This window comes from Cynocephalus volans, chromosome X (assembly GCF_027409185.1).
Source record: "Cynocephalus volans isolate mCynVol1 chromosome X, mCynVol1.pri, whole genome shotgun sequence".
NCBI lineage: Eukaryota > Metazoa > Chordata > Mammalia > Dermoptera > Cynocephalidae > Cynocephalus > Cynocephalus volans.
In genome coordinates, this window is record NC_084478.1 from 88646146 (window position 1) to 88669719 (window position 23574).

General features: G+C 38.5%; 1 pseudogene; it reads right to left on the minus strand.

Moving 5' to 3' along the window:
* Positions 1-2403: 2403 nt before the first annotated feature.
* On the minus strand, positions 2404-18387 carry LOC134368122 (transcription factor Spi-C-like; annotated as a pseudogene).
* Between the last annotated feature and the right edge of the window lie 5187 nt (positions 18388-23574).

A 23574-nucleotide genomic window follows, 5' to 3' on the forward strand; every position in this document is an offset into this window, starting at 1 on the left:
TAGAAGGAGTGTATCTCAACACAATAAAGGACATTTATGAGAAACCCACATTATAACATTATACTCAATGGTGACAAAGTATAGCCTTTTCTCTAAGGTCTGGAAGAAGATAAATATGCCCATTCTTTCCAATTCTATTCAGGTCAACTAGTATTGGAAGTTCTTGCCAAAGCAATAGGTAAGACAAAAAAGTAAAAGGCACTCAAATAGGAAAAGATGTGAAATTGTCACTGTTTGCTTATGACATAATGTATAATATATAATATATAACATATAATATAGAAAAACCTAAAGACCTCACTAAAAATTTTAGATCTAATAAACTAATAAACAAATGTAGTAAAGTTGTAGTATACAAAACTGAAACACATAAAAACATAGCGCTAATTGTGGGTAGGAAATGGTAGCATTTCTATACACCAACATTGAACTATTTGAAAAAGAAATCAAGAAAACAATCCCATTCACAATAGCAAATATATAAATCAGTAAATAAATAAAATCCTTAGGAATGAATTTAACCAAAAAGGTAAAAACCTGTACACTGAAAACTGTAAAATGTTGATTGAAGAAATTGAAGATGACATAGATAAATGGAAAATATCCTGTGTATATGAACTAAAATAATTAATATTGTTTAAATGTCCGTATGACCCAAAGCAATCTGCAGATTTAGTGCAATCTCTATTAAAATCCTAATGTCACTTTTCATAGAAATAGAGAAAAACAATACTAAAATTCATATGAAACCATAAGAAAATCTGAATGATCAAGGCAATCATGAACAAAGGGAACAAAATTGAATGCATCATACTACCTGATTTCAAACAACTATACTACAAAGCTATAGTAAATAAAGCAGCATGGCATTCTCTCTCTCTCTCTCTCTCTCTCTCTCTCTCTCTCTCTCCCCCTCTCTCTCTCCCTCTCCATATATACATATATATATATTCAACATACAGAACAGAATAGAGATCCCAGAAGTAAACCCAGGCATGATGTATGGTCAACTGACTTTTTGACAAAGATGCCAAGGATATGCAATGGGAAAAGTATTGTCTCTTCAATAACTGGTTTTGGGAAAGCTGTTTTTTCCACATGAAGAAGAATGAAACTAAACCCTTATTTTACACCATATTCAAAAGTCAATTTAAAATGGGTTAAAGACAGACATTAGGATCAGAAACTCTAAAACTACTAAAAAGAAATGTAGGGGAAAAACTACATGACATTGGTCTGGGCAATAATGTTTTTCAATTTGATCCCCAAATCACAGGCAACTAAAGCAAAAATAGAGAAATTGGATTACATCAAACTAAAACGCATCTGCACAGCAAAGGAAACAAGTAACAGCATGTAGAGACAACCTATGGATTAAGAGAAAATATTTGCAAGCCATACATTTGTTAAGGGATTAATATTTAAAATACATACAGAGCACAAATAACTCAATAGCAAGAAATCTAAAAAAAAAATTAATAATGTGTAAGTGAAGATCTCAGGCTCTTTAATTAAAAAAAAAAAAAAATTGGTTGTGTATGTTGTAAAGAAAATAAAAATGGGCAAGGGACCTGTGCAGACATTTCCACTGATCTTTTAAAAGCCGTGAATGTATTTTGGCAAGAACACTGTGTCATATCCAATCATTTTTTTTTCTTAAGAGTGCATTTTAATGAGTTTTCACAAATGCACATGGCCATATAACCCACATTTTGCCTGTTCTAGAACTCCATATAAATTATTGTTTTTTAGAAATTTTTATTTTTTTTTATATTTTATTATTTTGTTTTAGTTATGAGTATTCATGCGGTACAAAACTGACAATCACCACTTGTGCCCAAGATATGATGCCAGATCAATACTAGCAGCATGCCCATTACTACAAATTGTGATTATTCCTTGTGTCCCCCATCCAATTAATCCCCAAACTCCCTTCCCCTCCTCCTTTTCCCCATCCAGCTCTGCAACCTTAGGTATGCTCTCTCCTCATGCAAGTCCAATGCAATCATTTGTTTTCTAAATAATTTTTTGTTAATGCACTGGATATATGTTAGAGTGATTTTTTTTACCTGAGTGTATGACAGAAAAATGTTTAAATACATAAATCAAATCATCTGTACTGGCATTGTTTATCTAGAAGAAAGTTGTTGTATAGAGAATAGTAAGAGCAAGAATATTTAGTGTATAATTTCAAATGGGGATTGATCATTTGTAACAATAATATTGTTCCTTGGTAGAATTTCCCATGAAATGAGTATACATTATATTCTATTTGATAAAAGATAGCAACAAGGAAGTTTTTTTTTGTTTTTTTTTTTTCCTCTTCTCAGTATTTTTAAGAGAAAAATTCTGAAGCTTGTAGGGATTTCTGATGACAACAAACCATAAAATGGGGGAGTGTATTTAGCAACAAGGGTGACTTAGCTCATGGTAATTGGCATATGTATAATCATAATTTGCATTCCAGTTGTTTAAACTAAGAAATTCTTGATCAGGTTGAATACAATGTGGGCAGAAGATATCTTTGTCCAAGAAATAAGAAACAGAGTCTTTGGAGAATGGCCTCACTGAATTGGTAAGTTAACTTTCTCCAGATTTTGGTGATTATTCCAGTTCTTCCATAATTCCACAGTGCCCTGGTCATTTTCTGATAAGTCATAGTCTTCCAGTTGTCTTTTCTTTTTCCCCAAAGTTTGGCAAGTTTTTCTTTCTTTCTTGGTACAAACTGAAAGATGACTTTGGTTTCAACTACCCACTGAATATGAGATGCCATCTCAGGGTTGCACAGGGATTCGTGAAGGTATTTAAACAGTTAGAGCTTCTTCCTGCCTTTTCCTCTCTTTTTCTGGAAAACAGCAGGTTATACCAGCTTGTTTTCAGATATGGTCTGCAGAGATTGATGAACACTGCCTTCAAAGCAGAAGTCTACAGCACTGTTCTGGCACTCTAAGTGGAGGTGAAAGAAGTTAAGTTGGAATCAAAACACCCTCTTCAAAGAAATACCTTGTGGCAAGGCCTATTATGATTCTTTAATTATAAGACAGGTTTTTCTGTAGGCAATACCCCATAGCAGTTGGAATTTCCTCTAACATGACAATTGTTGATGAAAGCCAGGTAATTTTTGTAATCTGGGAAGTACTGAAGATCTCCAGTTAAATGTTGCCTCAGTACCTCAAAAGCATCTTCAAATGCTTGACCCAGCATGTAATTTTAAATACAAGTCACGCTTCATTAATAAATTGGTGATTCTGTCCAACAGAGCCTAATCTAGTGTTCACTTGTACAAGGTAGAAATAACATTCTTTTCCTCTGAAACACATCTGCATCCTATGTCTACAATTTCTATTTTTTTTAGTTGATTCTATTTTTCATTCTGCTCCTGAATTGTTTTCTAAATTCTTTAAAATTTTATTTCTGTATTTTCTTGTGATTCCTTGAATTTTTTAAAGAGGATTATTCTGAAGTCTCTGTTAGACATTTTACAAACCTTCAGTTCTTCTGGGTTCATTACTGGAGCTCTGTTGGTTTCTTTTGTGGTACCATATTTCTCTGTTCTTTTCCAATCCTTTTTGCCATTACATTGATGTTTCCTCATTTGAAGAGACAGCCACCTCTTCTAGTTTTGCAGGTGTTCTTTGGTGGTATTACGACTTTACTACTTAATAGCAGAACTTAATCTCTTGCCTTCATTTGTTTCCCATTCTGGGGAGGATTTGTAGTGAGTACTGGAACTTAAATGCTGCACTGGAACAAAATTGTTGCCCTGCTATTATTTCTTGATCTGGGAAAACTTATTGCAAGTACTGTTAACATAATTGCTGACCTTTTAGTTGCTTCTGGGTCAAGGGAAGACTACAGGAGCACCTGGATTATGGGAAATCCAGCCAGGGCCTGGGCCATTCCAGCTGATTGTGTTTCCTGTGGCACTGTGGCACTGGCCAGTCTACTCTGTGTAGTGCCCCTGCTGATCAAAATACAGAGCAGCCACCAAGATTGTGTGCCAGTACCCCCGAGGTGTTTTAGCCCTCCTAACATTACAGATCTTTCCCATGGGGCAGGACCTTTAGCAGACTTCCCATGAAGATTTCCAGGCCAGGGAGAAAACCAAATGTCCATCTTCAGTTCCCTCCTTTTGCCCCAGAAATCATAGGTCCAGTGAAATTCTTTGTGAGTAGTGTTACGCCAGCTTGGTGGAGGAAATGGAGCAGTCTGAAGTAATCTTTTCTCCCAATGGTCAGGGATTTTCCCACTTCTGCAGGCTCAAAGGATTTCTCTGCATTTTCCACCAAGTTCTAGTAAATTCATGATGACAGTCTTTTCCTTGAATTGTTGCTAGTTGTATTATTGTGTGTGTTGGTGGGGGAAGTAATGCTGACGATTGTCTATTCTGCTATCTTGGTGATGTTAGTTCCTACTTGAGCATTTTAATGATTTCTCTTTTTTTTCTTAGCATACATATTGTACTTCCCCCCCCTTTTTAAAATTGGTTACCCTAGAGTTTGCAATATACGTTTTCAACTAATTCAAGTCCACTTTTAAGTAACGTTAAAGCACATCATGGGTAGTGCAAGTAAGTACGTTATAATAACAAAATATTTCTAATTCCTCCCTTCCATTTCTTGTATCATGACTGTCATTCATTTTGCTTATATATAAGCATAAATAAGTATACAGCTTGATAAATAGATACATGTAATAAAATACATTGTTGCTATTTTTAGAAAAACTGTTATCTCTCATATCAATTGAGAATTTTAAAAAATGAAGATTTTTATTTTATCTTTAGTTATTCATCCTGCAATGCTCCATTCTTTGTGCAGACCCAAGTTTCTAAGCTGTGTTATTTTACCTTCTCTCTGTGTAACTTTTAACATTTCTTGCAAGACCGATCAACTGGCAACAAACTCCCTCAATTTTTGCCTGACAAAATATATTTACTTTACATTTTCTGTTGTGATACGGACACATAGCAGAAGATCTCCCTCAAACTTTTAAGTGCAATATACAATATTGTTAACTATAGGCAAAATATTGAACAGCAGATCTCTGGAACATATTCATCTTGTATAACTGAAACTTTATATTTGTTGATCTGCAACTCCCCATTACCACTTCCCCCAAGCTCCTGGAAACCACAACCTTACTCTTTGTTTCTATGAATTTTATTATTTTACATTTTTTATATAAGTGGAATAATGCTGTATTTGTCCTTTATTTCACTATGTCTAATGCCCTCAGTGTTCATCCATTTTGTTGCAAATGGCAGTATCTCCATCATTTTTAAGGCTGAATGATATTCCATTGTGTGTATATGCCATATATTCTTTATTCATTCATCCATCAATAAACACTTTGGTTGTTTCCATATCTTTGTTATTGTGAATATTGCTGTGATAAACATGTAATTGCACATATCTCTTCAAAATCCTGATTTCAATTCTTTTGGATATATACTCTGAAGAGGGATTGATGGAGCATATGGAAATTCTGTTTTTAATTCTTTGAGTACTCTGTACTCTTTTCCTTAATGTCTGTATCAATTTACATTCCTAACACCAGTGTACAAGGGTTCCCTTCTCTCCAAATTCTCTCCAATGATTGTCATTTTTTCCTTTCTGCTAATAGCCATTATAAGAGATATGAGGTCAGATCTCATGGTCTTGATTTGCATTTCTCTGATGATTAGTGTAGTGGATTGAATCATGTCCCCTCCAAACTCATTGAAGCTTCAATTGTATCTCCCAAGTTTTATGTATTAGAAACTTGGCCTCCACTGTGACTATTAAGAGGGTGGGAAATCTTATTATGGTAATTGAAAGGTGGAGCCTTGAAGAGGTGATTAGATTGTAGGACCTTGCCATAGTGAATGGATTAAAAGTGGTGGTCAGGGCGTGGTTCTGAGGGCTTTAAAAGAAGAGGAGAGTCTCTCTTGTCTCTGTTGCTCTCTCTGCTTCCACTATCTTGCAATGTGAGACCCCTGGGTCACTGTCGCCACCACCAGATGGACTTTTGACTTCCCAGCCTCAGAACTGTAAGTAATAAATGTCGTTTTTCATTACAAATCACCCAGTTCCATGTATTCTGTTATATCAACACGAAACAGACTAATACAGAATATTGGCACCAGAGAAGTTGGGTGTTGCTTATAACGGATACTTGGAAATGTGGAAGTGGCTTTGGAACTGGGTATTGAGGATAGGCTGGAGGAATTTGGTAGAAAAAACCTAGATGCTGGTGAAAGTATAGAAGACAAGAAAACCAGGGAAGATTTGAAACTTTTTAGAGACTGATTAAATGATGGTGTGCAGAATGCTGATAGAAATATGGACAGTAAAGACCATTCTAAGGAGGTCTCAGATAGAAATAAGAAGGAGTTTATTGGAAACTGGGGCAAAGATTACCCTTGCTGTGAACTGGCAAGGAATTCAGCTGCATTGTGTCCATGCACTAGGACCTTGTGGAAGGTGGAACTTAAGACTTGTGAAGTAGAATGTTTGGTGGAAGAAATTTCTAAGCACCAAATATTAAGGAAGTTGCATGGCTACTTGGAACAGCCTGCTCTGAGTTATGGCAGCAAAGGCATGACATAAAGCCAGAATTTAAAAGGGAAGCAGAGCATAAAGATTTGGAAAATTTGCAGCCTGGCCATGTGGTAGAGGGCTTGAAGAGAGCCTTTTCAGAAGAAGAATGCAATGGTGCTAAGAAGATTAGTACAAAGGAAAGCAATTATTAAGAGAAGGAGAAAAAGGCCCTGAAGGCATTGCAGAAGACTTTGGGACCAAACCTTCTATTTCAGGCCCAAAGCCCAGGGAGACAAAATGGTCTTGGAGAACAGGACTGAGTCATCCTCCACAGGCTCACTACCCAGGGCCACCTCTGGAAGCTGCTTCCAGCACTAGCACACCAGCTGCTTTGGCTGCTCCAGCTGTGGGTAAATTGGCCCCAGGTGTGACTGGACATGCAGCTTTGGAAAACACTAGCTAGAGTCCTTGACAGCATCCAGGTGGTTTTAGGTCTGCAGGCTTGCAGGATGCTAGAGCTGTGGAGGCTTAGGAGCCTCCACCCAGATTTCAGAGGATATATGTAAAAGTCCCAGGAAGAGATCTTTCACAGGGGTGGAGTCACCACAGACAACCTTCATTAGAGCAATGCTGAGCAGAAATGTGAGGTCAGAGCTGCAGCAGAGAAACCCCAACAGTGCCATGTCTAGTGGAGCTGTGAGAGCAGGACTGCCATTGAGACCCTGGAATTGTGGAGCTACCAGCATGCAATGCCAGCATGTGAGAGCTAAAGCATTGCCTGAGACCAGGAAAGCCATAGGAGGAGAGCCGCCTGAGGACTTGGGGCCCCAACCCCCACACCAGCGTGCAGAGGATGCTGAACATGGGGTCAAGGTACATGATTTGCCAGCTTTGAGATTTAATGCCTGTCCTGCTGGGTTTTGGACTTGTTTGGGACTTGTTACACCTTTCTTTTGGCCTATTTCTCCCTTTTGGAATGGGAATGTGTACCCTATGTTTGTCCCACCATTGTATCTTGGCAGTAGATAACTTGTATTGATTTCACAGATGGGACTTTGGACTTTGGACTTTGGACTTTTGAGTTGAAATAATTTAAGACTTTGGGGATGAAAATGAATGTATTTGCATCTGAAAAGACATGAATTTTGTAGGGCCAGGGGCAGAATGTAGTGGATTGAATCATGTTTCCCCAAAACTCATTGAAGCTTCAACTGTGTCCCCCAAGTTTTATGTATTAGAAACTTGGCCCCACTGTGACTGTTAAGAGTGTGGGAAATCCTTTTATGGTAATTGAAAGGTGGAGCTTTGAAGAGGTGATTAGATTGTAGGACCATGCTGTAGTGAATGGATTAAAAATGGTGGTCAGGGCGTGGTTCTGAGGGCTTTAAAAGAATAGGAAAGTCTCTCTCTGCTGCTCTCTCTGCTTCCACCATCTTTCAATGTAAGACCACTGGGTCACTGTCACCACCACCAGATGGACTTCGGACTTCCCAGCCTCAGAACTGTAAATAATAAATGTCATTTTTTTTTGTAAATCACCCAGTTCCATATATTCTGTTATAGCAACACAAAACTGACTAATAGTTATTTTGAGCACCTTTTCATACACCTGTTGCCATTTTCAGGTCTTTTGTCTTTTTAGGAGAAATATCCATTCAGGTCCTTTGCCCATTTTTTAAAAATTAGTTTTTTCAAAAAAATTTTTTTATTTTTTTATGCTATAGAGTTATGTGATTTCCTTGTATGTTTTGGATATTAACCCCTTATCAGAAGCCTGACTCTACTCTATACTATGGCTCCATGGCCACTCTGCAAGCACCCATGCCTAGAACACTGGAGCCACTGCTTCAGAGGGAGCACCTATGCCCTTGACCCTAGTGTCACTGTAGCTTTGTGTATGCCCATGCTCCAGATGCCAGCTCTTCAGCTGCTTCACAAACACCTGTGCTTCAAGCACCATTACCAAAGTGGCAGCAGGAACACTTACACCCTTGGTACCAGTGCCACTGTGACCCTGGAGCTCAGAGCCATGGTCTATCAAGGCATGCCCACAGCCTATAGTCTGGCTCCATTCTTGTTCAAGGGGCTATGATTTGAATGTGTTCCCCAGAGTTCATATGTTGACAACTCTCCAATGCAATAGTTTTGAGATGTCTGACTTGAGGAGGTGATTAGGTTATGAGGGCTCTCCCCTCATGAATGGGTTAATGCCATTATTATGGGAGAGGGTAAGTTATTGTGGGAGTGGGTTTCTGATAAAAGGATGAATTCAGCTCCCTTTCCTTTCTTTCTCATCCATGTGATGCCTTCTGCTATATTATGATGCAGCAAGAATGCCCTCACCAGATGAGGCCCCTTGACCTTGGAATTCCCAGCCTCCAGTGCTGTGAGCCAAATAAATTTATGTTCATTATAAATGATCCTATCTGTGGTATTCTGTTACAGCAGCCAAAATGGACTGACACATGGTATCTGAGGAGAAGCTGGATGTAATTTTTATCTTTGCTGTTCTATCTATAAGTAAAGAGCTTTTTCCCCCTCTGGCTTCTTTTAAATTTTTTCTTTATCTTTGATTTTCTGAAGCATCAATATGGTATGTCAAGATATAGTGTTTTTTGGCATTTATCCTGCTTGGTGTTCTCTGAAGTTCTTGGATCCATGTTTTGGTGTCCGAAACTAATATCAGGAAATGTTATGTCGTTATTGCTTCTTTTCCTTCTTCTCCTTTTTTTCCCCTTCCGGTATTACCATTACATGTAATTTACACCTTTTGTAGTTGTCCCACAGTTTTTGAATGTTCTATTCTGTTTTTTTTTTCTTTTTTTGCTTTCAGTTTTGGAATTTTTTACTGTCATATATTCAAGCTCAGAAATTATTTTCTCAGCCATGCACAGTCAACTAATGAGCCCATCAAAGCCCTTATTTTTGTTAGTGTTTTTGATCTTTAGCAATTATTTTTAATCATTTTTAGAATTTTTATCACTCTGCTGACAATATCCAACTGTTCTTTCATGTTTTCTACTTCCTTCCACTAAATACCTTAGCATATTAATCACAGATTTTTAAAATTCCCGGTCTGATGTTTCCAACATTTGTACCATATCTGACTCTTGTTCTTATATTTGTTGTCTCTTCAAACTCTATTTTTCGTCTTCATAATTTTGTTTTTGGCCTTGGAATTTTTTTTTTGAAAAATGAACATAATGTACTGGGTAAAAGGAACTGTGATAAACAGACATTTAGTAATGTTATGGTAAGGTGTGGGGGTGTCAGGCTGGATCTCAGATCCTTCTGCTCCTTCTTGTGCAGGTCGTGAGTTAGGAAATTGAAAGAAGATTCTGGCAGCTTTATGCAAGGTAGACATACTTTATTCTTCAAATGTGAGCTTCACAGACATGCTTCATCCTCAGACTCAAGCTCTGCCCTACTCACTGACCCTGCATGTTCTGCTGACCTTCCGTGCCCTGCCAACCCTCTGTGCTCTGCTGACTGGTAGTTCAGAACAGTTGCCTTTATACTCTTAGTACACAATAGTGGCCACAAGCCAAGCATTCCATAATTACAACAATCATGCTGAATCAGTAAAGAGGAAAACATGAGTTGTTACACTACTTTTATAACTTGTTTCTAGTAAATGTGCTGAATCTTGCCCATTTGTATCAGATGTGAGGTGATTGAGCCTGACTAAGCTGTTCTTTATTTTACACTGGTTTTACTTTCCCTACAGGGGGAAGGGGAAATATTCTATATTTCTATGATTAGATCTGAATCTTTTGGTTAGCCTATTTCCCTGGACTGTGAACTTCACAAGTGCTTCTCACTCTTCCCCTGCCAGCCTTAGGTAAGACAGGGTAGCTAGAGCTGCCTGGAGTTGGGTATTTTTCTTCCCCCAGGTATCTTAGACTATGATAAAACCACAGCAAGGTTCGGTTTTGATAAAATAGGCTTAACAAGAGCAGATCTTGTTTAGAAGAACAGAATGCTTTGCAGTATTTCAAAATGTGTACTTTTCCCCTCTGCCTGCCGAAAACACAAGACTTTTCTCTGATATTTACTGTGAGGACTTGTTAGAACTTGATACAGTTCAGATATGTTGTCCTCCCCTCTCCAAAGTTCATGTTGAAATCTGATCCCCAATGTGGCAGTGTTGGGAGGTGTTTGGATCATGGAGGCAGATTTCTCATGAATAGATTAATGCCTTCCCTGGAGGGGCTAGTGACCTCACTCTATTAGTTTCCACAAGAGCTAGTTGTTTAAAGGACCCTGGCACCTCCTCTCCCACCATACCCCCATCTCTCTCGCCATGTGATCTTGCACCAGCTGGCTGCCTGCCACTTTCTACCATAGGTAGAATCAGACTGAGGCCCATGCCAGATGTAGCTGTTTCAGAATCATGAGCAAAATAAACCTCTATTCTTTATAAATTAGTCAGTCCCAGGTATTCTGTTATAGCAACACAAAAATGGACTAATACAGAGCTCCTAGAGATAAAAGTCCAGAAAGCATTGTAGGCCCCCTATGACTGGGTACCATTGGAGTTTTTAACTCTCAGACTTGTACACACCGACCCTCTAGCAATTAATTAATTATAGTTCAAGTTTTCCTAGCCTGGCACTGGTTTCAGTGGAGATTTCTGCTCAGGGGTTTCTGCTGTGGTAAGTTGTGTTTGTCTACATCCACCTGTCTGTCTCTCCAATATTAAGGAAAGTAGTTTGCTCTGTGATTTTACTTCTCTGACTGATTTAAGAAGAGTTGTTGATGTTTCAGTTTGTTCATCTTTTTCCTTGTCAAGATGGGGTGGCGACTTCTAAACTCACATGCTAGATTGGAAACCAGAAGTGATATTGTCTTTTAAAATTATTTTCATAGAAAAAATACCAGTAGAATTTAAATAAGACTTTCTTTCATTTGTGTCGGGCTGGATCACAGAACCCTCTACCCCTTCCTGTGCAGGTCCTGAGTCAGGTAAACGAAAGAAAAACTGAGCAGCTGCCAGCAAAGCAGACATGCTTTATTCTTCAGAGTGAGCTCTGCCAAAACCAGTGATTCAGAGCCATTGCCTTCCACACCGAAAGTACACAAAAAGCAGCAAGGAGCCAAAGGGTACACGCATGTGCACTAACTCTACTCCCATGCAACTTGTTTACAAAGGATGTGCTGAATCATACCCAGCTGGTCATGAAGCAAGGGGGCCTGACTAAACTAACTCCATTTTCCTCACACTCCACCCCTTCAGGGTCTCTTACCATAAAATCTATGTGTTCAGAATCTTCCGTGATGTTCCCTTAGTGAGGATAACTGACCCTTGTATTCACATACCCTCTGTACCTATTGTATATTCTATACACCTTGAGGCTTGTCCCCATAGCTCTATCCTTTCAACTATTAGCTACATAAACTCCACCCATACACATATCCGGTTAATAGTTATCATTGGGATAATTTTCCACAGGAATCCTGCAGTCACACTGGTAGGAAACTTGGTACATATTCAGCACGCTGACACATTGGCCACACAAATATATGTATGTGTCCATTCAACTCTGGTGCCCACAGCCACAGTACTATGGGCAAAAAGACAAGAAGGTTATTGGCACCAGTAGAGGGAGTTCTTGTCCCTCTGGCAGAATAAACGCCAGTTTATCATCCTGGAAAGAATGGTTGCAGGAACAGGTGCTGCGGCCCTATGCAACAGAGCCTCCACTGGAGAGGGCCCACCCTTGCAGAGTCTCTCATTTAAGATCCTGACTGTTGGCCATAACCACTGTATCCATCCCTTCAGGGAGGGGGTTGGGCGGATATCCTTAGTCCCTTTTTCAGAAGACCATTGTACCGTTCAATCATTCCTGCTGCCTGCGGATGATACAGCCCATGTAACTTGCACTGAATGAACAACTGAGAAGCCCACTTCTGTACTTCATGTCCAGTAAAGTGGATTCCATTAACACTTCCTATGACCAGGGCCAACCACACATGGTCGTAAGGCTATTCAACACCTTAATAGTACTTTCCTGTTCTGAGGCCTTACTAGACCATACGAACAGAAGACCAGTAGCCATATCCGTGACTATGAAGGTATACCTGTAGTTCTCTGACTTTTCCAGTGATCCTACAAGATACAACTGCCACCATGTTAGGAGCATCCTCCTCTCAGGTTTTCTGCCTTATCTGCATGCAGCACCTGGTGAGCCATCAAGGGTACTTCTGTCCATCAGGGGCATTCTTTCTTGGGTTTATGTGGCACCCGGAAAGCCATTGACCACATGGTCTTGCAGCCAGCATGCCACATTCTCCAATGTAGCCACCCAGGTACATCAGCTGCTGGAGCTCTCTCCAGCCATCTTACTTTAGCCAGTGCATCAGCTTCATCATTGCCTGGGCTGGCTAAGGGGAAATGTCCTGTGACATGGAAAAGACTTACTTCCTTTCCATGTCCTTATTTCCGTAAATCTTGCCACATGGCTTGTCCCCACAGGGGTTGGTGACCTTCCAGCCACCGATGATAGTTCCAAGTAGATATGCAAGGGGTAAGACCCTTATGTATGACCCACTCTTATCGTTCCAAATGACCTAGCAGTGTTGGAGCTGCCTTGGTTAAATCTTCAAGAGAATTAGAGGTTAGTAAGACATCATCTATGTAATGAAACACTGTAACCATGCTGGGCCTAGTCACTTGTCTAGGTCCCCAGCCACTAAACCATGACAGATGGTTGGGCTATGCAGGTAACTTTGGGGTAACACTTGAAAAGTCCATTGCCTTCCTTCCCAGGTGAAGGCAAATAGAAATGTTCAGCATATATCTGCCAAGTCCAGTTGGTCTGAAGTGTTGTTTAGATCTTGTGTTTCTTTGTTGAATTTTTGTTTAGATGATCTGTCCAATGTAGAGAGTTGGGTGTTCGGGTCCCCTAGTATTATGGTATTAGTGTCTATCTCTTTTGTTAGGTCTAATGATGTTTGCTTTGTAAATCTGGCTGTTCTTATATTGGGTGCATATATATTTATGACTATTTTGCCTTCTCATTGGATAGATCCTTTTATCATTATATAGTAGCCTTCTTTATCTTTTTTATGGTTTATGGTTTAAAGTCTATTTTATCTGATATAAGAACAGCTACTCCAGTTCATTTTTCATTTCTATTTGTTCGATATACCCTTTGGCATCCTTTTCCTCTTAGTCTATGTTTGTCTTTACAGATGAATGAGTCTATTTAGGCAGCATATTGTTGGGTCCATATTTTTAATCCAATCAGTTACTCTGTGTCTTTTGAGTGGGGAGTTCAATCCTTTTACATTGAGTTATTTTTGAAAGGTGTTGATTTATTCCTGGCATTTTATTGATTTTTTTGGATGTTTTAACTATCTTTTGTTCCTTTATTTCTGATTTACTGTTTGTCTTCTGTGTTTGTTGGTTTCTTGGGATGGTAGATAAACTGTTTTTATCTCTTTATTGTTAGCATTTTTATTTTACTGGTGGTTTTTGTCCTTTTGTAAATATTCATAATAGTGATGGTTGTTTTTCAGGTACCAGACTGAGTACTCCCTTGAGGATTTCTTGTAAGGCTGGTTGTGTGATAGTGAACTCCCACTGTTTCTGTTTTATCTGGGAAACATACTACTTAACCTTTTGGAAGGAAAGCCTTGCTGGATAAAGCTGGCAATTTTTGTCTTTTAGTATTTTGAAAATATTATCCCATTCTCTTCTGGCTCTGGGGGTTTCTGATGAAAAATCTGATGTTGATCTGATAAGGGGCTTCCTTATAGGTGACTTGACTTTTCTTTCTTGAAGCTTTTAAGAGTCTTTGTCTTTGAGTTTTGCCAGTTTGACTATAACATGTCTTGGAGAGGATCTTTTTCGGGTGAATATGTTTAGGGAACTTTGAGCCTCCTGCTGAAGGAGGCTGAAGATCTGTATCTTTCCCTATAACTGTGAAGTTTTCTGCTATTATTTCATTGAATATCTTTTCAATACCCTTTCCTTTTTCCTGCCCTTTGGAATACCCATGATTCAGCTGTTTGAGCACTTTAAGGTTGTATGTTACTTCTCTTAGATTTTCTTCTTGTTGTCTGCCTCTGTTATTTCGAACAGGTCATCTTCAAGGTCATAAATTCTCTCTTCTGCTTTTTCTGGCCTTCTGGTTAAGCTCTCTGTTACGTTTTTTATTTTGTTGAGTGAATCCTTCAGCTCCACAAGCTCTGATACATTCTTTTTCAGGGCATTTATTTCTTTGTACATTTCCTCTTTCAGGTACTGTATACGTTTTCTCATTTCGTTGTGTTGTCTACCTGAATTTCCTTGTATCTTATTTAGTTTCCTTAGAATTGTTGCTTGAAATTCCTTGTCAGTCATTTCAATGACTTCCTGCTGTATAAGATATAGAACTTGAGAGTTCAGTCATCTCAGGGGTGGGAACTTGCCTGGCCTGTATCCTACAGGGGCTGCTGAGTTGGAACTGCTGCCTTGGGCCTGAGGGTAATTGGTTCGGTCCTCTTGGTGGTGGGTAGTTGCATGCCCTGGATCCTGCAGAGGTTGACAGGTTCCAACAATTCAATTCTAAATGTGTAGATGGAAAGAAACAAGTTCACAGCTGAACTACATGAGAGACCCTAAAAATTATACAGAAGATCACTCAAACAAAAAGTTGTTTTTTCTGAAGATAAATAAAAAGGCAAACTATTAGATAGGTTAAATAAAGAGAAAGAAAAGAAAAAAAAAAGGAAGAGTGAAGACCCAAATTTTAAAAAAGTCAGAAATGAATAGGGAGATATTACAACTTTCACCACAGAAATATAAAGAATCATTAGAGACTATTACAAATGACTATAAGCCAACACATTTGAAAACCTGCAGGAAACAGATAAATTTCTGGACACATACAAACTACCAATACTGAACCAAGAAGACATAGAAAACCTACATAGACCAATAACAAGCAAAAAGATTGAAGTAGTAATCAGCAGTCATCCAACAAAGAATAGCTCATGACCAAATGGCTTTACAGCTGAATTCTAACAAACCTTTAAAGAGGGCTTAATGCCAATTCTCTTCAAACTATTCCAATAAATTGGAATGGAAATAATTCTCCCAACCTCATTCTATGAGGCCAGCATCATCCTGATATCAAAACCAGACAATGATACAACATAAGAGAAAATTAAAGGCCAATATCTTTTTATTTATTTATTTTATCTTAACTTCACAATATACATTGTATTTGATTTTCATGACCCTTTACTGGTTCCTCTTCTCCCCCCCTCCCCCCGCTGATCATATCTGTTCACTTGTCTTAACAAGTTCAAGGAATTGTGATTGTTGTGTCTTTCCCCCACCCTTTGTTTGTTTGTTTGTTTGTTTGTTTGTTTATTTTTACCTTCCACAAGTAAGTGAGAACATGTGGTATTTCTCTTTCTGTGCCTGACTTGTTTCACTTAAAATAATTTTCTCTAAGTTCATCCATGTTGTTGTGGATGGTAGTATTTCATTCTTTTCTATAGCAGAGTAGAATTCCATTGTTTAGATATACCACAGTTTCCTTATCCACTCTTCTGATGGTGGACATTTGGGCTGGTTCCAACTCTTGGCTATTATAAATAGTGCTGCAATAAACATGGGAGTACAGGTATCCATTTGGCATGATGATTTCCATCCCTCTGGGTGTATTCCCAGAAGTGGAATAGCTGGGTCACATGGTAGATCAATCTGTAATTGTTTGAGAAAGCTCCATACCATTTTTCATAAAGGTTGCACAATTTTGCAGTCCCACCAACAGTTTATGAGTTCCTTTTTCTCTGCAACCTCTCCAGCACTTATCATTCTCATTCTTTTAGATATTAGTTATCCTGACTGGAGTGAGATGGTATTTCAAAGTGGACTTGATTTGCATTTCCTGGATGCTGAGTGAAGTTGAGCATTTTTTCATGTGTCTGTTGGCCATTTGTATATCTTCCTCTGAGAAATGCCTATTCAACTCCTTCAATATCTTTGATGAACACAGGTGCAAAAATCTTCAACAAAATCTTCACAATCAGAATACAGTTACACATCAAAAAATGTATGCATCATGATCAAGTGGAACTCGTCTCAAGGAAGAAAGTACAACACAAGCAAGTCCATATATGTGATAACCCCCATCAACAAAACCAAGGATAAAAACCATATGATTATCTCAATAGATGTAGAAAAGGTACTTGGCAAAATTCATCATTGCTTCATGATAAAGACTCTAAGCAAATTAGATATAGAAGAAAATTATCTCAATACAATAAAAGCCATATACAATAAACCAATTTCAAATATCATCTTTAATATAAGAACCAGACACAGATGCCCACTCTCACCACTCCTATTTAACATAGTATTGGAAGTACTAGCCAGAGCAATCAGGGAAGAGGGAAATGAAGGGAATTCAGATTTGAAAGGTTAAAGTCAAACTGTCCTTCTTTGTAGCTGACATGATCTACTATCAAGGAAAACCTAAATACTCTAGCAGAAATCTCTTAGAGGTGATAAAAGATATCAGTAATGTTGTAGGATCCAAAATCAAACCTAAAATTCAGTAGCATTTTTATACTCCAATACCAAACTTGCAGAAAAAGAAATCAAGAAAGCAAGCCCATTTACAATAGTCACCAAAAAATAAGTAAATAAATAAAATACCTATACATCAGTTTAACCAAGGAGGTGAAATATCTCTACAACAAGAACTACAAAACATTACTGAAGGAAATTAAAGAGGACACAAAATGGTAGAAAGACTTACCATTCTCTTGGATTGGAAGAATTAACATCATGAAAATTTCCATACTACCCAAAGCAATCTACAGATTCAATGCAATCCCCATCAAATACCCATGATATTGTTCACAGAAATAGAGAAAAAAATCCTAAGAATCATTTGGAATAACACAAAAACCTGAATTAGCAAAGCAATGCTGAGGGAAACAAAAATAAACTTGGAGGCCTAACACTACCTGACTTCAAATTATATTACAAAGCTATTGTAGACAAAACATCGTGGTACTGGTATAAAAACGGATACTTGGACTAATGCAACAGAATTGAAATCCCAGAAATCAACCCACATACTTACAGCCAACTGACCTTTGACAAAGGCAACAAGAACATACACTGTGGAAAAGACAGCCTGTTCAATAAATGTTGTTGGGAAAATTGGACATCCTTATGCAGAAAAATGAAATTGGACCTGTACCTCTCACCAAACAACAAATCAATTCAAACTGTTTTTAGTATCTTTACATTGATGTTTAGTAATCTTGAAGAGCAGTTTCTTCTGTTACTCTCTTTCTCTGGACGGTGCTTGTGGCCCTTTTTGCTTCATTCCAGATGAGTGGTTGGCCATCTACCTGGACAGCTGCCATAGCTGCTATGGCTGCTGATGTGGTAGCAGGCCACTCTCATGGTGGCAGGGGATGTGGCAGTGGCTTTGGCAGGTTGCTTGCATGGCAGCAGAGACTCCAGTGGTGGTGGGCTGCTTGCACAACAATGGTGGCTGTCTGGTGGTGCTGTTGGTGGCAGTGACTGCAGCAGTGGTGGTTGTAAAGCTGCCTGCTTGTCTGTAGTGTCTGCAGTAAGCTGTGTAGCTACAGTGACTGCAGTGGCAATGCACTAGTGGCTGTAATTGCCTCCTTTGTGTCTATAGTATCCACAGCTATAGCAGGGTTACCTTGTGAGGGTGGCAGCAGTACTGGCAGCTGCAACTGCCTCCCTTAACATTACTGTGTCTCTCATCTGCAGTGGCCTAGGCAGCTGCAGGGTTAATTCATGGAGGAGCAGCATGACTGCAGCTGCCTCGTTTATGCCCACAATGTCCTTGACAACTGCAGGATTAATATGTGGCAGAAGCTGCATCTCTGGTGGCTGTAGCTGCCTCACTTACCAGCACTGTGTCCTTTGATGCTGCAGCATTAATTCATGGTGCTGCAATGGTGGTAGTGGTTGCAGGCTTTGCCTCTGTGGAGTCTGTCCTTGCAAACACAGGCCACCTGTGTGATTGCTGCTCTGTGGAGAGCTGCTCTGAGATGGGCAATGGTTCTGGGACCAGACAGTGGCTCTGGTAATTGCGATAGCAGTGGCAATGGGCTCATTTTGATCTTCTTATGTGAGAGAAACCTGTCCTGGGCACCTCTAAGCTACCATTTTCCTAGAACTCTCCAAAACCAACTCAGAATGGATTAAAGACTTAAAAATAAGATCCTAAACCATAAAATTACTAAAAGAAAATATAGGAGAAACACTCCAGGAGGTAGGACTGGGCAAACGCTTCATGAATAGGACCCCCAAAGCACAAGCAACAAAAGAAAAAATAAACAAATGGGATTATATCAAACTAAAAAGCTTCTGTACGGCAAAGGAAACAATCAACAGACTGAAATGTCAAACTACAAAACGGGAGAAAATATTCACAAACTAGACATCCAACAAGGGATTAATATCCAGAATACATAAGGAACTGAAGCAGCTACACAGTACAAACCCAAATAATCCAAATAAAAAATGGGCAAAGGAACTGAATAGACATTTTTCAAAGGAAGACATATGAATGACAACAGGTGCATGAAAAAATGCTCAGCATCACTAATCATCAGAGAAATGCAAATAAAAACCACATTGAGATATCATCTCACCCCAGTTGGAATGACCATTATTAAAAAGACTGAGAATAACAAATGCTGGTGAGATTTCAGGGAAAAGGAAACTCTTCTGCACTGTTGGTAGGATTCTAAATTAGTACAGCCATCATGGAAAGCAGTATGGAGGTGTCTCAAACAACTACAGACAGAGCTACTATATGATCCAGCAATCCCACTACTGTGTGTATATCCAAAGGAATGGAAACCATCATGTCAAAGGGATAACTGTGCTCCAATGTTCATCAAAGCTCTATTTACAATAGCCAGAATATGGAACCAACCTAAATGTCCATCAACGAATGACTGGATAAGGAAAATGTGGTATATGTACACACTGGAATACTACTCAGCCATAAAAAAGAATGAAATTCTTCCACTTGCAGCAACATGGATGAGCCTGGAGAAAATTATGTTAAATGAAATAAGCCAGACACAGAAAGAGAAACACTGCATGTCCTCATTCATAACTGGGTGCTAAGAAAGAAAGAAAGAAAAGAAAGAAAAGGAGAGAGAGAGCGAGAGAGAGAGAGAGAGAGAGAAAGAAAGAAAAGACCACAATAATACGTTGAACTTTCAGATGGAGAGAACAAACCTAAGAATACTAGAGATGGGAGGGGGGAGGGTGGGAGTCTGGTTGCGAAGTAATTGGTCAGTTAAGGGGCATAAAGAACAATTACAAATTGTAATAATGAATATGCTAATACAATTTTTAAAAAAATTACTTGTTCCAATGTCAATATTTGTAGACTGCTTCTGTGCAGGGGAAGACCTTTGGTAATCAGAGTGACTTGATGGCTTAAGGTCTTTTTAGGCCTTTTCTGGGCATGTTTTTTTCCTTGAGCCTGTTCATGTGCTTTTCCCCCAATTCCCTTGTATACACAGTTGCTTCAAATGTGTTAACTTCCTAACAGTCTAGCTCCTGCTCCTTTTCAGGGCCTTAGGTGTTCTATTCTATTCATCTGTCCGTAATCTTTTAGTCTCAGACACCTGCTGGTTTATAGTCCTCCTGTAGTTTTCATGTTCTGTTGTACACACCACTATGTTCAGCATTCTCCATCCTGATATACTAACTAAGCCACTGTTCTGGTTAGTGTTCCAAGTTGGGTGAGGCAGAATCCGTTCCTTAGAAAGCCCCGAGACAAGCTAGAACATTGCAAGCAAGTTGATTTCTTCACATTTCATCGTGAGAGAGAGACCAGGAATTGGACATCCTCCTCTTGTCTATGCCATGCCATGCTGAGGAGGTAGTGAAGCAAGGATGAACAAAATTGTCATAATTTTTTTATATCATTTTTAGTGTGGCTTTTTCTTAAGTAGGCCTTTATTTGGTTGTTGCAGATCTTTGACTGGTTTCTAGAGCTCTCAGAAAACTATTTTGGTCAGTCTGTTGTTGTCTATTTGGTGTTTTCATAGGGAAACAAGGGTTTGGAGCATCCTACTTCATCATTTTGCTCTCTTGTACTTTTTTATTGAATGCAGATATTGTGGTTTTTATCTTTTTGGGTGCCCAATATTTAGTGTTCCTATAAGTAGTAAGCAGGGATGCAGTTAAATTACTTATAAACTGTTTGATCCTTTTTGGTCTTACTTTTTAAAAATTTTTTATTTGAGACCAGAGCCATGTTATTCTAGTGCTAATTATACTATAGAGAAAAGACCTTCCGGTGTACCCTACCTCATGCCCCAAGAATAATGAAGTTTTACACTCTGGCTGATGAGAATAGGTACCATTTCTGATCCTGTTTCAATATCAAGCACTGTTATCCCTAATACTTTCAAATACTTTTGTCCATGTCTTAGTTTCCTCGCATTCATGTGTCAATCAGCATACTCTGCTATGTATTGAATCTGGAAATTCTGTAGGTCTGAGTTTTGTTCTTTGTGCAGTTCACTCTTCTCCAGTACTGACTGTATTCTGTGAATGCTCATTACTTTAGTCTCACCTGGTTCTCAGCTCTATATCTTCAACTCAGGGAGTCCATCAGGCTCCCCTTCAGTTCTCCCTGTGTCATGGTCCAGAAACTCTCTCAAGGTAGTAAGCTGGGGCAATTGTAAAGTTTACTTTATTTGTTTCCTGTCTGTCAAGGATCACTGTCTGTTGTTGTCTGCTGCCAGGTGTCTTGAGAAGCATTGTTTTATTTATTTTTGTATTTAATTTTTTTTTTTCTGGTGAAAGGGTAAATATATGGCCAAGTACTGAATGTTGGCCAGAAGCAGAAGTTCTCATTTAGTTTATTTTCAGTCTTAGAAGTTACATTTAAGAATTTATGTTTACAGAAAGACATTAAGGAGATGAGCAGTGGTGTGTGTCCTGAGAACCTACCAAGTGACCATACATATATTAGGCTCCATTGGAGGTAGGTGGTGGAAAGATAAAAGATATGCTGTAAACTTCATGCTTTTGATGAGCTTTCCACATAAAAGGAGCAAACACATAATAACATTAAAAAAATAAAAAACTCATTTACATCAGGTTATATATGAACTGTGTGGAGTCTAAAGGCTATACACATTGAGAAGAGTGTAAGGTCGATGTGGGCTCTTGTCAAGGCATACTCCCAATGGAGTTAGAAAAATCTTGGTTAAAATCTAGGCATCAACATTTTTGTGTAAACTTGGACATAGTATTTAGCTTCTTTGTGTTTTAGTTTCCTAATCTTTAAAATTAGAAAATGATGAAAGCTATCTCACAAGTGTGTTCTGAGGGTTAAACCAGATGACTTTTGTAATAAAAAGCCTTGCATACAGTAGAAATACATTAACTTGGTTTTTCTTTATTTATGGATGCAGAATTTTAATCCCATTAGTCCATGATTCATCTTCAGAAAGTATAATTTGGAATTTACATTTTCCATTGATTATGCATATCCATGGGGTACAAAGCTGACCGTCAGCACTTGTGTCCAATATGTGATGGCCAGATCAATACTATGAACATGCCCATTACCACAAACTGTGATTATTCCCTGTGTCCCAAACCCAATTAATCCCTGACCTCCCTCCCCCTCCCCCCTCCCACCCCACTATGCAATGCTAGATATGCTCTCTCCCTCTGCAAGTCCAACACGCTACTGTGGTCTTTCCTTACTTCCTTCTTTCTCTCTGAGCTCCAACATATGAGTGAGGATATGTGGTATATTTCCCTCTGTGCCTGGCTTATTTCTCTCAACATAACTTTCTCCAAACTCATCCAAGATGCTGTGAATGGCAGAATTTCATTCTTTTTTATGATAAAGTAGTATTCCATGGTCTATACATAACACGTTTTCCTTATCCAGTCATCCATCACTGTACATATAGGTTGGTTCCATATCTTGGCTATTGTAAATAGAGCTTTGATGAACATTGGAGTGCAGATATCCCTTTGACATGATGATTTCCATTCCTTTGGGTATATACCTAGAAGTGGGATGCTAGATTGTATGGTAAATCTATCTGTAGTTGTTTGAGAAACCTCCATACAGTTTCCTGTTGTGGTTGTACCAATTTACAGTCCCAATAACAGGGTAGGAGAGTTCCCTTCTCTCCACATCCTCATCAACATTTATTTTTCTCCATCTTTTTGATTATAGCCAGTCTAACTGGAGTAAGGTGGTATCTCAATGTGGTTTTAATTTGCGTTTCCCTGATGATTAGTGGTGTTGAGCATTTTTATAAGTGCCTGTTGGCAATTCATATGTCTTCCTTTAAAAAAAGGTCTATTCAGCTCCTTTGCTCATTTTTTAATTGGATTACTTGTTTTTTAATTGTGTAATTGCTTGAGTTCCTTGTATATTCTGGATATTAATCCCTTGTCAGATGCATTGTATGTAAATATTTTATCTCACTCTGTAGGTTGTCATTTCACTCTGTTGATTGTTTCCTTTGCTGTGCAGAAGCTTTTTAGTTTTATATAATCTCATTTATTTATTTATTTTTCTTTTGTTGCTTGTGCTTTTGGGATCTTGTCCATAAAATCTTTACCCAGTCCTAATTCCTGATGTGTCTCCCCTATATTTTCTCTTAGTAGTTTTACAGTTTCAGGTCTTATACTTAAGTCTTTAACCCATTTTGAGCTGATTTTGATATATGGTGAGAGGTGCAGGTCTAGTTTCATTCTTCTGAATATACATGTCCAATTTTCCCAGCATGACTTATTGAAGAGGCAGTCTTTTCCCCAGTGTATGTTTTTGTTGCCTTTGTCAAATATCAATTGGCTGTAAGTCTGTGGAATGATTTCTGGGTTCTCTACTATTTTCCACTGGTCTCAGTGTCTATTTTTATGCCAATATCATGCTGTTTTGGTTATAATAGTTTTGAAGTATAATTTGAAATCACATAATGTTATGCCTTCAGCTTTATTATTTATTATTTATTTATTTACTTATTTATTTATATTTTTTTGCTCAAAATTGCTTTGGTTGTT